Source organism: Balaenoptera acutorostrata, chromosome 13 (genome assembly GCF_949987535.1).
Source record: "Balaenoptera acutorostrata chromosome 13, mBalAcu1.1, whole genome shotgun sequence".
NCBI lineage: Eukaryota > Metazoa > Chordata > Mammalia > Artiodactyla > Balaenopteridae > Balaenoptera > Balaenoptera acutorostrata.
In genome coordinates, this window is record NC_080076.1 from 21,003,817 (window position 1) to 21,018,328 (window position 14,512).

Consider the following 14,512-nt stretch of genomic DNA (forward strand, 5'->3'; position numbering starts at 1 on the left):
TCCCCTGAGGCTTCTATACATTCATCCTATGTGCTCTTCTCACATCAAGTTAAGTCAATGAATATTTGTTCATCAACCACAAAACGTCCATCGGAGTTAAACACTTAGGAGGATGTTCTTATCCTAAGCAACTTGATGTCTATTAAGAAGAATGTAAGCTTCACCAAGATGGGGATTGTTGTCTTTTTTCCTCCAGTGTCCAGATCATGCTGGATGCATACTAGGCTCTCAGTAATAAATATTGTTAAATAAATAAAGAATATTGTTTTGCTTCAGCAAAGTTGTGGAGTGCCTTCAAACCTGAAAGTGTAAAGGTATTTTACCACCATTCAGCAGGATCTGAGATTAGAGCAGCGGTAGGGTTGGAGTGGAGAAAGCTGGGTAGATGTTGCCTCTGTTAATCACTGGCACATGGATTTGTGGATGTGGGTGCTTGTGTGTCCTGGAGGTTGGGAGTAGATTGAGAGTGAGGTTGAGAGTTTGGATGATGTATAGGATGTGAGCTTTATCCATGAATGTCAAAGTGAGCTTCAGAACGCAGATGCGTGGAACCTCAGAACTGAGAGAGCTGCCTTAGGTGCTCAACATCCTCTACAAACATTCCAGTGGGAGACAATCTACCTTCAGCTGGCACCTTGTGCAGTGGGGAATTTATTACTCATAGGCAGATAATTCCACTTTTCAACTGCTCTGGTTATAGAAGAGCCTTTCTTATATTCAGGTACAATGTCTGCTTATTAGTCCTAATTGTACTCCCTAAAAAGTACTTATCACTATTTCTTTCTCTGTTATGGAATGGTAGCATTTTAACACGACTGTCATATCTCATTCTAGCTCCCTTTTCCCGGACTTCTTGTTAGTAAAATGAACGTTTGCAAATAGCATTTCCTGGATTATACGTTTCACATAGGCCATGATTTCCAGTTCCTTTGCTGTCTGCTTGCTTATCTGTAGTCTCCAGTCTGTATGCATTTTTTTTTCTTTGAATAGAGGGATAATTTCCATACTATAAGATATACAAATCTTAAGTTTACAGTTTGGGTTCTGACAGTTGTATACACACCCCTGTAAACACTACCCCAATCAAGATATAAAGCATTTTCATCATCCCAGAAAATTCCCTTATGCTCCTTTCTAGAAAAACCCTCCCTGGAGCAACTGATCTTCGGATTTCTATCAACATAGGCCTTTTTTGAACTTCATATTAGTGGAATCAAACAGCATGCATTCTTTTTCGTTTGGCTTCTTTTATTCAATGTGATGTTTTTGAGATTCATCTATGTTGTTGCATGTGTCAATAGTTTGTTCCTTATTCATGCTGAGTAGTATTTCATTGTGTGAATGCACCCCTATTTGTTTCTCTCTTTTCCTGTTGATGACATTGGGTGTATGCATTACTCTATACCTTTGATTACCATCAAGAATCTGACCAGTGCCTCCTTTGTTCTGGCATTGTACTTTTATTAATCTAACACCAGATTGCATTAGTTATCAAAGTACCCTTACTGTGCTGTTTACATGATGATGGGTTGAAAAGAGCAGGGTTTTGCAGCAAGATTGCAAAAGATTCAAATCCCAGATCTGCTTCTTGTAATCTGTAGGACATAGGGGAATTATTTTCTTTCTCTGTACCTTTGTAAAATGGGAATAATAATAATGCCTATGTCTCTTTGATGCCCATGGTTAGGAGCTTTCGGTGCTCAATAGATGTTAGTTCCTATCCACATCTGCCCACATGCTTTTTTTTTTATAGGAATTGCAATCTGTGAAACCATATTATAGTTTTGTCACACCATCTCTCTTCTACACTCATGAATTTTCATAAACTCATGTGCCATATTTTCACATTTATCCTATTTATTTTCATGTAAATCCAATCCATCATTTTACTCCATTGAGACTAACTGACTGTGTATTCGATTAAGCAGCAGAGTTGCTATCTGCCTCAGCTCTGTGTCATCTCTGGATTTAATAAGCCGATCAACCATGAACTCTTTCCAGTCACTTAATATTTGGACAGAACAGAAATAAGGACTCAGCATAAAATTGACAACCACCCTTTAGTCTGAAAATGATCTACCAATCAATACTCTTTGGGTACTGTTGCGCAGACAGTTTCAAATCCATTGAACTATATTATTTTTCAGTTATCTTTTCACAAGATATCAAGAGATGTAATTCTGTAAACTATAGGATTCAAAGGCCTTGGAAATTTTACACATAAAATTATAACAGAATAAATTATAACAACCCTTTTGTAATATGCATTTAATTCATTAAAATTTCCCGGAAAAAATTTTTAATAGTTGACCTCATAATTTCAAGGTTTTACAAGGTTATCCCTGATCTACTGTAGAAAGAATGGTGCATATCTTGTTCCAAATGATTCTTCAGGGAAAAACCCAGAAATGTAATGGTGTTTAATATTCTATAATTTAACCATTTTGCCACTTCTGTGTGCTTTTTATGTCTTTAACTTGCAAAATGAATAGCTTTCTTGAGATTTTTAATGAATAAAATGGCATCAGATTCTTTCCTTGCATTATGACCTCTAGAATGATTTTAAAATAGCTTTAGATCCAATAAAGATCAAAGATTAAGCAGAATCATAATCTTTCTACATGTATTATCCTCTCTTGATTTTTAAAAGTATCATTTTGGTTGATAGAGACAACTCCACACATAGTATACATTTACTTAAAATATGTGGTTTGTTTTTAGTAGTTATTTTCTCATTCTTGAATGTGAGAACTGATCACTTAATCAAGCAGGGCCTTGATACATAAAGTACTGTTCAAAATTTCTTTCTACTTTGAAAATTTAAGACCATTTAGTTCACATAAAAGAAAAAAAAAGGTAAGTTGATTTGGAAGATCTTTGAAGGCAGGGGACATGCCAGATACTTTTACCTCATTACCTAGCGTTGTGCTTTGCACAGTATAGGCACCCAGTAAAACTGTACTAAATTGTGTTGAAGGGGAATTAAGTTAATTCTGATTGTCTTTTCACACATATAATATGAATTCCAATTCAATATATATCTAGCAGTATATTTTAGTAGTTCATAATCATTCTTATTAAACATCATCTGCCTAAGTATTTTACTATTTTGAAAATGTCGAAGGAGGGAAAGTATCTTCTGTAATTTTGTAGTTGGCAATATTATGGTATATAAGATTAAAAGGAGAACAGCTGGGAGGATGACATCTTCAAAAACCTTTGGAATAACACTCATGTAATCATATTCTCTCAAAAGATACCTGAATGATTATAAAAAAAATTTCTGTACAAATTCCCACCAGAAGAATTTTATGTAGCAGTTGGAAAAAAAATCATAATGTAAACTCATATGGAGAGCTCTTTGTAATTGCACTTCTTGGATAGGTGAGAACTTGTGAGAAGGAATGTCCTTGGGCTGAGTCTTTGATTTGCAGTCATTAGATGATGGTTATTTATTGCCTTGTTTATGGGACTTCATAGTCGCTTCATGTTAATTGATTCATTCCTTTATTTAAAAATTACTGTATTCACATAGAAATCCTACACCTGTCTTTGAAAGCTTCCAAAACCACAATTTTCTGGTCTCTATCTTTGTGTGTGTGTGTGTGTGTGTGTGTAAGGGAAGGTTAACAATATGAGGAAAGAACTAACTATAAAAACATTTTCTTCATCACCCACCATCATCATCATAATCATCATACTTACCTTTGTCAATATTGCAGTTGCAATGAACTTCAAGGTTAGAGCTTTAGAATAAATGAATTTTTTAGCTCTTGAATTTGAAGTAGACAGTTTTAAGAGAGATGTCTGTTTACATGTGAGTTAGCCTGGCAGATGAATCAGAGCACCTAACACCAAATTTAATATCCAGTAGTATAATAAGGATTTATGATGCTTCCTGGAGGACCCGAGGTCTATAAACCAATGAATAGTTTACAATGAGACATAGCATATAAAACATTCAGCCTTTTCATAGTGGAAAATCTTGATGTGTTTGAGGTTTGGCAGTGATGAAAGAAAAATACTGTTCTTATAAATTTTATATAAAAATGGCTTTTATGTTTCAAACATTAATATAAGGAAACTTTATAGACTTATTTGGGCTGGAGGTATTACTGGCCTAGAAAAGGGAGAGCAACTGAGGACCAGAGAGATTCCCTGGAAGGTGAAACCCCATGGATCCCTGATTAAGATGTGCCTCCTTCACTGAAAATTGTCTGCATTTGGAAATGATGGGACCAGGGAGAAATTCACTTAAGAAATGATCAGGAGGATGTTCTGAAATAAAATGAAAAAAAAGCCCTTAAATGAATAATTTATGACTGAATGTCATCCTAAATTCTCATTTTCTTAAGGAACACATGAACGATCTGTAAGAGATGAGCCCCTCTTCTTGAGGTGCCAGCCTCAGCTTATGTTGACACGACAGCAGAGCATTTGCAAGCTCAGTGCATTTTTCAAGTTCAACTTTATTCATTCATTTTCCTACAGATCTGCATAGTAAGTCATGGCCAAATTGCTCAGCAAGAGACATGCTTTACACGTGGCCCTCTCTCCCAGGAACCCTGACCTCAGCAGGGCTGCCTTAGTAATAGCCCCTGAACAAGGCCTCGGAATCTCAGTACAAGCTTGTAATCCCCACAGGCTGAAGTTCATTTCCTGTCAGCTCTCTCCCAAGTTCACCACTGGAGTCCAGATTAGTTGAAATGCCTGGCCATACCCATCCCTTCATGAGGTTCTAAAACTATGTCTAGTTAATTAAAAGTGGGTGTAGGGAAACAGAGGCCCTGCTATGCTTTTTGCTAGAATCAGGAAATTACTCTCTAGTTGAAAGAATCACCAGCTAGCAGCTGTCAGCTTAAGTTTGGCCTTTTGCACTAGCATTTCTGTGTTGCCTTAAAAATGCAAAAAGAAGTGATCAGAAAAAGAAAGTAAAAAAGAAAAAAATCTCATTTAAAATTGCATCAAAAAGAATAAAATACCTAGGAATAACCTTAACCAACAAAGTGAAAGACCTACACTCAGAAACAGAAAGATATCCTGTGCTCTTGGATTGGAGGAATTAATGTTGTTAACATGGCCATACTACTCAAAGTAATCTATAGATTTAATGCAATACTTGTGACATTTTAAAGACCCCCAATTGACAAAGCAATCTTGAGAATGAAGAACAAAGCTGGAGATATCATGATCCCAGGCTTCAAACTATCTACTACAAAGCTACAGGAATCATAACAGTGTAGTAATGACACAAAAACAGACACAGATATCAGTGGAACAGAATAGAGAGCTCAGAAATAAACCCATGCACCTATGGCCAATTAACCTACGACAAAGGAGGCAAGAATATACAATGGAGAAAAGACAGTCTCTTCTACAAGTGGTGCTGGGAAAACAGGACAGCTACATGTAAAAGAATGAGATTAGGGGCTTCCCTGGTGGCACAGTGGTTGAGAATCTGCCTGCCAATGCAGGGGACATGGGTTTGAGCCCTGGTCTGGGAAGATCCCACATGCTGCGGAGCAACTAGGCCTGTGGGCCACAACTACTGAGCCTGCGCATCTGGAGCTTGTGCTCCGCTACAAGAGAGGCCACGACAGTGAGAGGCTCACGCACCATGATGAAGAGTGGCCCCCGCTCGCCGCAACTAGAGAAAGCCCTCGCACAGAAACGAAGACCCAACACAGCCAAAAATAAATAATTAAATAAATAATTAATTAATTAAAAAAAGAATGACATTAGAACATTTCCTCATACCATACACAAAAATAAACTCAAAATGGATTAAAGACCTAGATAGAAGACCTGAAACCATAAAACTCTTAAAAGAGAACATAGGCAGAGCACTCTGACATAAATCATAAAGATATTTTTTAAAGATCTGTCTCTTAAAGCAAAAGAAATAAAAGCAAAAATAAACAAATGGGACCTCATTAAACTTAATAGCTTTTTCACAGCAAAGGAAACTATCAACAAAACAGAAAGACAACCTATGGAATGGGTTTGTAAATGAGATAACTGACAAGAGGTTAATATCCAAAATATACAAACAGCTCATACAACTCAATAAAAAAAAACCCAAAAAACCCAAACAACCCAAATCACAAAATGGGCAGAAGACCTGAATAGACATTTCTCCAGAGAAGACATACAGATGGCTAACAGGCACATGAAAAGATGCTCAGCATGGCTAATTATTAGAGAAATGCAAATCAAACCCACAGTGAGGTATTACCTCACATCCATCAGAATGGCTGTTATCAAAAAGTCTACAAATAACAAATGTTAGAGAGGAAGTGGAGAAAAGTGAACCCTCCTACACTGTTGGTGGGAATGTAAATTGGTGCAGCCACTATGGAAAACAGTATGGAGGTTCCTCAAGAACTAAAAATGGAACTAAAATATGATCCAGCAATTCCACTCCTGGGTATATATATATATCTGGAAAAAATGAAAACACTAATTCAAAAAAATACATGCACCCCAGTGTTCGTAGCAACATTACTTACAATAGCCAAGATAGGAAGCAATCCAAGTGCCCATCAACAGACAAATGGATAAAGAAGATGTGGTATGTATGTATATATGTATGTATGTATATAATGGAATATTACTTAGCCATACAAAAGAATGAAATCCTGCCATTTACAGCAATGTGGATGGACCTAAAGAATATTATGCTTAGTGAAATGAGTCAAAGACAAATATTGTGTATCACTTATGTGGAAACAAAAATAATACAGATGAATGAATATGCAAAACAGAAACAGAATCACACTTATGGAAAACAAACTAGTGGTTACTAAAGGGGAGAGGGAGGTGGGCAGGGATAAATTAAGGGTATGGGATTAAGAGATACAAACTACTATACGTAAAATAGATAAGCAACAAGGATGTATTGTACAGCACAGGGAATCATAGCCAGTATTTTGTAATAACTTTGAATGGAGTATAATCTGTAAAAATACTGAATCACTGTGCTGTACATCTGAAATTAATGTAATATTGTACATCAACTATACTTCAATAAAAAAAGTGATCAAATGATCCTGGGGGATACCAATGGTTTTTATGGGACTCATCCCATTAAAAGTAGAAAAAGGGATATGTGAAGGGGCTCTGCTGAGAACATAGTGGTCATGATTTATATTTATTGACCTCTATCTAAGGGTCTAGTCAGAATCTGTGACTATAGCTGTTCTCCAGTATAGCTTTTTGTTCCCAACATTTATATATATGTGCAGTAGTTAACTGAGAATTTTGTGATAAGTTGGGAGAAAAAACATGAAAGAATAGGAAATGCACATGCTCTTTGAGAAATACCAAATTTAAAAGTCTGTGCTTTCCAACTGAAAACACATAAATATATATGTTCAAGGATGTTTACTGTAGCATCGTTTGTAATGGTGTATAACCTGAAATAACCTAATTGTTAACCAGTAGGAGAAGGATACGTATATAAGGTTGAATACTATGCAGCAATTAAAAAGAATGAATGAGAGCTATATATATTGATCTGGAAGGACACTATGATGGTCTATTGCTAGTTACAATAAAAAGATATGTTTCAGAGTGCTGTATCATATAATTCCATTCAAAATAAAAAAATAAAGATGGTGCATGTGTGTGAGAGAGAGAGAGCAAGAGAGAGAATGTATGAGTGGGAAAAAGATGCACCCCAAAATGCTAGCATCAGTTACCTGAAAGGCAGGAGATTTCAGAGACAAGAGGGTGAGTGTTAACTTTTTCTGTATAAACATCTGCATGGTTTATAGGTGTATTAGTATCCTGGTGCTGCTATAAAGTACTACAGACTGGGTGACTTACACTGTAGAAATCTATTCTCTCACCGTTCTGGAGGCCAGAAGTCCAAAATCAAGGTGTCATCAGGGCTGGTTCCTTCTGAGAGCTGTGAGGGAAGGACATGCTCCAGGCTGCTTTCCTTGTCTTGTAGGTGGCTGACTCCCTATATCTCTTCACATCATCTTCTCTCTATGCATGTCTGTCTCTGTGTCCCAATGTTCCCTTTTTATAAGGACACCAGTCATATTGGATAAGGGGCCCACCCTGCACCAGTATGACCTCATCTAAACTAAGTACACCTGTAACAACCCTGTTTCCAAATAAGGTCATATTCTGAGGTACTTGGGGTTAGGACTTCAGCATATAAATTTGGGAGAGGGGTGCAATTCAACATATAACAGAAGGTATGACTTTTGTAATTTTTTTAAAAGAAAAAAGTGAGGCAAGTACCAAGAAAAGGACATGGGGCTTGGCGTCAGGGAGGCACAAATGTTCCAGACTTGCTTCTGCCATTCTCCAGCTACGCTTGAGCAGGTCACCTCTCATCGCCTGGGTGCATTTTCACTTGTAAAATGAAACTTGGACTTAGCTGATCCCTGAAGCCTATCATACCTTGAAGCAATCTGCATCTCTACACAACCTGACCAGTTTTCCTGGGCCTAGGGAATCCTCATTCTTTGCTGCTGGCAAACCACGTGGGTCCTAAGGCAGTGCATCTTCTCCCCATCATTGTGTCCTGTGTTTAGCATGGCTCAGGTCTTGTATCTTTTTTTCACAATGAGTCAAACCACTTGCCTTTATCTGGGGAAACGGCCCTGCTATTCCCTAGGTGGCTCAGTGGCCACCAGCCTGGGATAATAATTTGCTGTAATTCCATGTATCTGTTAGTCCCCTAACTACATATAACACTGCTTTTTATGTCCTCAGATGTTGGGGTGCTTATTTAGCACTTGGGATTTTCTAGCAAAGGATTTCTTGACCCCAGGCCAGGACCTCATATGGCCCCTCAAATTCCACTGCGTGATCGTCCTCCTATGTGTAACTGGCCCAATTTATAATGTAGACGTTCTGGAAAAGCTAGAGCCCCTATCCCAGTGATTTTGGAGGGAAGTGAATACATTTTCCACAGAATAACTGTTGGACCAGATTCATCTTAGGAGAGGAACAGAGTCCACCATGGCCTTCCCCTAGCTCTCATGTGGCTTCGCAGCTCCTTTCTGGAGAAGTGCCTCATGTCACATTTCACCAAACTCTCTTGCTTGTGGTCTAGTAAAGTGGCTCAGAGGTCATTTAAACTGATGGGCCAACATCTCCCTTTTAGGCTCTGCTAGTCACTCCTGCTGATGCCTGGTAACAGCCGTGTCTGAGAGGTGACAGGGATGTTTTTTTCACCCAACAATTCAAGCCCTTGTACGTCTTTAGATGAAGAGGGTCCTTTCAAACAAGACAAAGAAACAGAGCCTGCACAGGCTTATCCTATCTGTTCGTTCTAATTGGTGTTGATCACAACAGTTCAGACATGTAGGTGATCCATGATCGGATCTACGGCAGAGACAGGGCTACAGATAGTTTTAACAGAGGGCTACTAAAGTAGATCAAATACATTTGAGGGGCTTTACTTTTTTTTTTTTTGAATTTTATTTTATTTTTTTATACAGCAGCTTCTTATTAGTCATCAATTTTATACACATCAGTGTATACATGTCAACCCCAATCGCCCAATTCAGCACACCACCATCCCCAGGGCTTTACTTTTTATACTTTAACCAGGGAACAGTGAACTGGATGCTGTAGTTTGAAAAGTGTGTTAAAATGCATGGGGGGGGGGTGTATTGTCAAAATGTGGACAACTCAATATATTTTGCACATGTCATACTAGTATATGTTTATGATGTTTTTTCAGTACAACTTTTATTTGGTGTCATTATTTTTACTTCCAGGCATTTCTAAACTATCTGAATTTAGTGGGAATTCAAAATACCAAGTTAAGTTTTCTCTTAAATTCTGGAGTTAAGGCATTTATGATTCCCATTGATCAATCTGCAGCTTTAGTTTTATGGGTGATTAATTCCAAATGGGTGAAGTATTAGAGCCAATATGGACACCTGGGGTGGATGTGGGTAACTCTGAAGGATCCTCACTGCAGAAGGGCAAAGATGAGGACCACCTACTTGGTATTAAGGTTGATTAGTGGATAGTGGGGTAGCTAAGCTGAGGTTAGGATCACTGTCTTGCTTGTTAGCTTGTTACCGGTTACTGTGAGGAGTCAGGTCCTGACATTGGGTTTGGATATTCGGTTACAGTGCTCTTGTGTCTCATGTGAAAGGTTTTAGCTGGATAAGCAATCTCTTTAGGGCTACAGTGTGGAAATAGAAAAAGTTTAAGTGTTTATTCTGTTTATGTTCTCTCTCTACACAGTGATAATATCTGTAAAGTCTCCAGTTGGTATTTGAATGGTAATGGCACGTGCACTTGTATTGTTCTTATCTAGGACATGCATAAAATGGCAAGCTACATGTAAATATATGCCAGAAAGAAGCTGCTGTTTTAAAACTATGTGGAAAGTTCACTGTGGCTGAATACTTGTGACTTCTCTGACTTCCATATTCTGTGATTTTTCATATTTTCCTCTGGTTTTCTGTCACAGGACTATATTAGATGCCGTGACTGGTTCCATTTAGGACAAGTAACCAGACTTTGTAGGGGAGGACAATTCCATTTGGCTCCTTACGAGCCATCTTTTCATGTTCTATGTGAAAAGATGTTCTATGCATGTATACTCTGCTCCAATCAGTTAACTTTGTTAAGACAATGAACTTGTTGAGGAAAGAGACCGTAATAGAATCATCTTGGCAGTCTTCATAGTGCTTGTGGTAGGTTTTTGATGAGTATTTGTAAAATGAATGAACTCAGTCAAATAACTGATTATTTTAAAGACAAACTCAGTTCTTTTAGAAATAATAAACTTTTCCTTCAAAAGGCCTTAGTGTTTTGATGCAAACTTTATCCCGATGACACACAAAATGATGCTTTAGATGGATCACTGGAAGGTCTGAAATCATCAATCTTAGTAAGAACAGACCCAGGTTTACTTTTGGTTTCTCTCCATTGAATTATGTCCCACACATTGGCCATAGATATTAACAAACAGTCTGAGAACTGATCCTACTCTAAACATTTTCAGCTTAGGGAGGTTTTCCAGTAAAATCCCAATTGCCTCTCAAAGTGTCACACTCTTTTAGTTTCCTACCTTATGCTTTTTGGGGGAACAATTTCTAGTTCTGTTAAAGATGACTAATACAGAGAAAGAAGTACTTCAGCCTAACAAAGTCTTGTGCAGGGAACACAAGAATCTTTCAATATGATTGATTTATAAGTGACCAAGGCCTGAGAGAAACAGTTACTCTGATTGCAAAGAGGAAAAGGACTTTGTTGACTAGTGTGAATAACAGATAGAGTACTTCTTTCACAAAAGTTCAGCTCCAGAGAGCAGACATTCAGTCTGTTTCCTTCATTACTTTATTCCTGTAACTTAGAATAGGGCACATAGTAGGCTCTCAACAGCCGCTTGCTGAATGATTGGGTGAGTGAATGAATAATCTTGTGATAGAATTTTGATATCCAAGTTATAGATCAAGTGAAGAAAAAAATTTTTGTCTAACCTCCCAAAATTGCCATAACTGCCCTTACCGTCCTGGTTTGGAAGTAAACCTACAATTTTACATTGGAATGCAAATGACAATTATATTTAGTCTGTTGATTATAGGACAGATCCCTTTAAAAGGATGGGTCTCAAGTCTTGATTAAATCTCTTTTTAATTAAGCTTTATACTTGAGATAACTGCAGATTCCTGTTATAAGAAAGAATGCAGAGAGAGACCAAGTAACATTTACCCAATTTCCTCCAATTGTAACTTCTTACAAACATATAGCACAGTATCACCGTTGATATAGGACATTGATACAGTCAGGCCAGAGAACATTTCCTCCACAAGGATCCCTCACGTTGCTTTTTTATAGCCATAGCTACCTCCTACTCTCCCAGCCTCCCTCCCCAGTCCCTGACCTCTGGCTGATCTGTTCTCCATTTCTACAGTTTTGTCATTTTAAGAATGTTATGTAAGTGGAGTCGCATAGCTCGTAACCTTGTGGGATGGGCTTATTTTACTCTGCATCATTTCCTGAAGAGTCACTGAGGTGGTGCTGCCAGGAGGAGGTTCAGCTCTGGTGGGGGATACGAGGAGACCACTTGTCTCCATCAGGCAGGGAATGGAAGATCAGTGCCCTGCTCAGCCCAATCAACACTACCCTGGCAGGGGAATCGGAATGCCGCCTGGTTTTGCTGGATCGGGGATGGATGACTAGCTTTCTGCTTGACCATGTCAAGACCATCCAGTGGGGGAGTTGGATCATCTCTGCCTGCTTCCGTGAGGGGAGGCTGAGCTGGGGTGGGTCCTTTGAAGGTTAACTTCCTGCTTGGTCCTTCTCAAACCATAGCCTTCCTGTCTGGCTATATGGGGTGCAATAAAGAAACCCAGGGCACTTACCGCCCCAAGTTTGTAGGATGTCTGCTTTCTTCTTTCTAGCTTTCAGAGCCTTCCTATGCGTGTTGGGTTATGTCCAGGGTTTTTTGGTTGCAAGAGGGAAGACCTGGGAGGAATGGGGCTATTCTGTCTTGGTAGAACCACAAGTCTCTGCATCTTCCTTTTCAAGAGAATTCTCTACTGTTTTTTTCAGGGCACTTTATGAATTGTTAACTTTGACAGAGGATATTAATTTTCATACTCTGTCTTAGAGTGTGTAATTTGTCTTGCTGTTCATATCCTGTGCTTGAGACAAGTATTTGCATCAAATTCTTTAAAATAAGACTTTCATCAGGGTAAGTGTTCAAGGATGACTTGATAGGTCAGCTTAGGGAGAGAAAAAGACAAGGATGTAATTCTTTCTGAAATTGTCTCACAACTTACAAGTGTTACTTTACATATTTATTTTTCAAAACATCACTCTCAGACAGTTTGGCTGATAGAAACTATCCATCATTTTGGCATTCTGAAGACTTGAAAGAGAATTCCTTATGATTGTAGAGCAATTTTGTCATACTTCTAAGTGGAAGGGGCTAAGAAATTTTATGATTATCTAAAATAATTCATCTAAGCATGTTTTCAATATTCAGACTGTATATTATTGATCATGTTATTTTACTCCTTGTTTTTATTATGTCCTTATTCACTGACTCTCTTCTTTCTCCTTGTAGCTCTTCTTACCACAAAGGCACAAGAACTCTCCTATTTATTTGTGGAATTGGAGTAATTTCCAGTGTATTTGCCTATTAGAGACAGAGATTAGGGAAGGAGCCAATAAAATTACACTAAGGAAATTAATTAGCTTCAGCCATAAAACTTTTCAGCTGGAGCTGTAGGTCACATGACCTCTCCCAAGACAAATCTTTCTAAAGACAACCTCTAAAAGTCCAAATCCCTAGAGGCAACTAAACTATGTCCTTATTAATTCAAAGTAAAGAATTCTAAGTAAGCATCTATTCAGGTAAAGGGACTGTAGAAGAAATTAAATTGCCCAGTGGTTTTGATATGTATTGGGTAGTCAGTCTGAACCCAATTTAAAGTTTTAGTCTCTGACATTCACATGTTATGAGCAGTTATTTGCACACATGAACATTCATACTTATTATAAATATTAGACCCAGACACTAAAGAATGTATTTTATGCATTAAAAAATCCCTTATATAACCTTGTATTTATTTAGTAACTACTTGATAGACATTTGCTGGACAGGGGAATGATTTAGGTCATTCAGCTTTCCTCTCATTAACAAATTCTTGGGCATGATCTATGTAAATGGTTCTGCCACTGCTGCCTTGAGTCATCTTTCTAAATACTTTGTCATCACACTGCCCTGATCATATTCACAGGCCTGGCATTTACAGCTCACAATGAACTGACCCCATTTGATTGATTCCACCTGCTTTTCCAATGGGGGCCCTCAGAATGCTCCCCAAATCAAATTTAGGTATGCTGTTTTCCCCACTGTTTTGCATCCATGCCATAGGCTCTCCTGCCTGTGTTTATGTGAAATCTCTCCTCCACCCACCGCCCAGCATCAGACTCCAGCCTGCAGTGTCCTCCTGCATTCTCTTGCTTTCTTGTTCTCATCTACAGCTAAAATTCCAGCTCGTTTCTCATCTCTTCCATGATGCCTTCTGTAAATACTTTAATACATGCTGTTATATTCTCGTATAACCATTAAAACACACCATTGCACCTCACATTTACCCTGTTGTACATAATATCACATCTTTTTTCCCCCCTAATTTTATTTTTGCTTCTTTCCAGACAACGTTTTTTTCTTACACAGTTGCTTACTCTGATGAGGTCAGATCCTCACATCATAGGTTCTCACGACACCTTCCTCGCACAGGTCAGAGTTGTGATTTGCAGAGCCTTGCGTGACAGTGCCTCCTGGATCTTTTATTCTCATCACCTGACTCACTCCTATTCATTTTTCAGGACTCAGCTTAAAAGTCAATTCATCAGAGAAGACTTTTCTAACTCACTAACTAGGTCACTCTGCTAATGCTCTTCAGTAATTCTCTTTCATAGCACTTGTGCTTTTTATAATTTTACACTAATTTGTTCTGTTCATTCAGTAAATATCTGTTGATCACCTATTATGTGCCAAGTAATGTTTCAG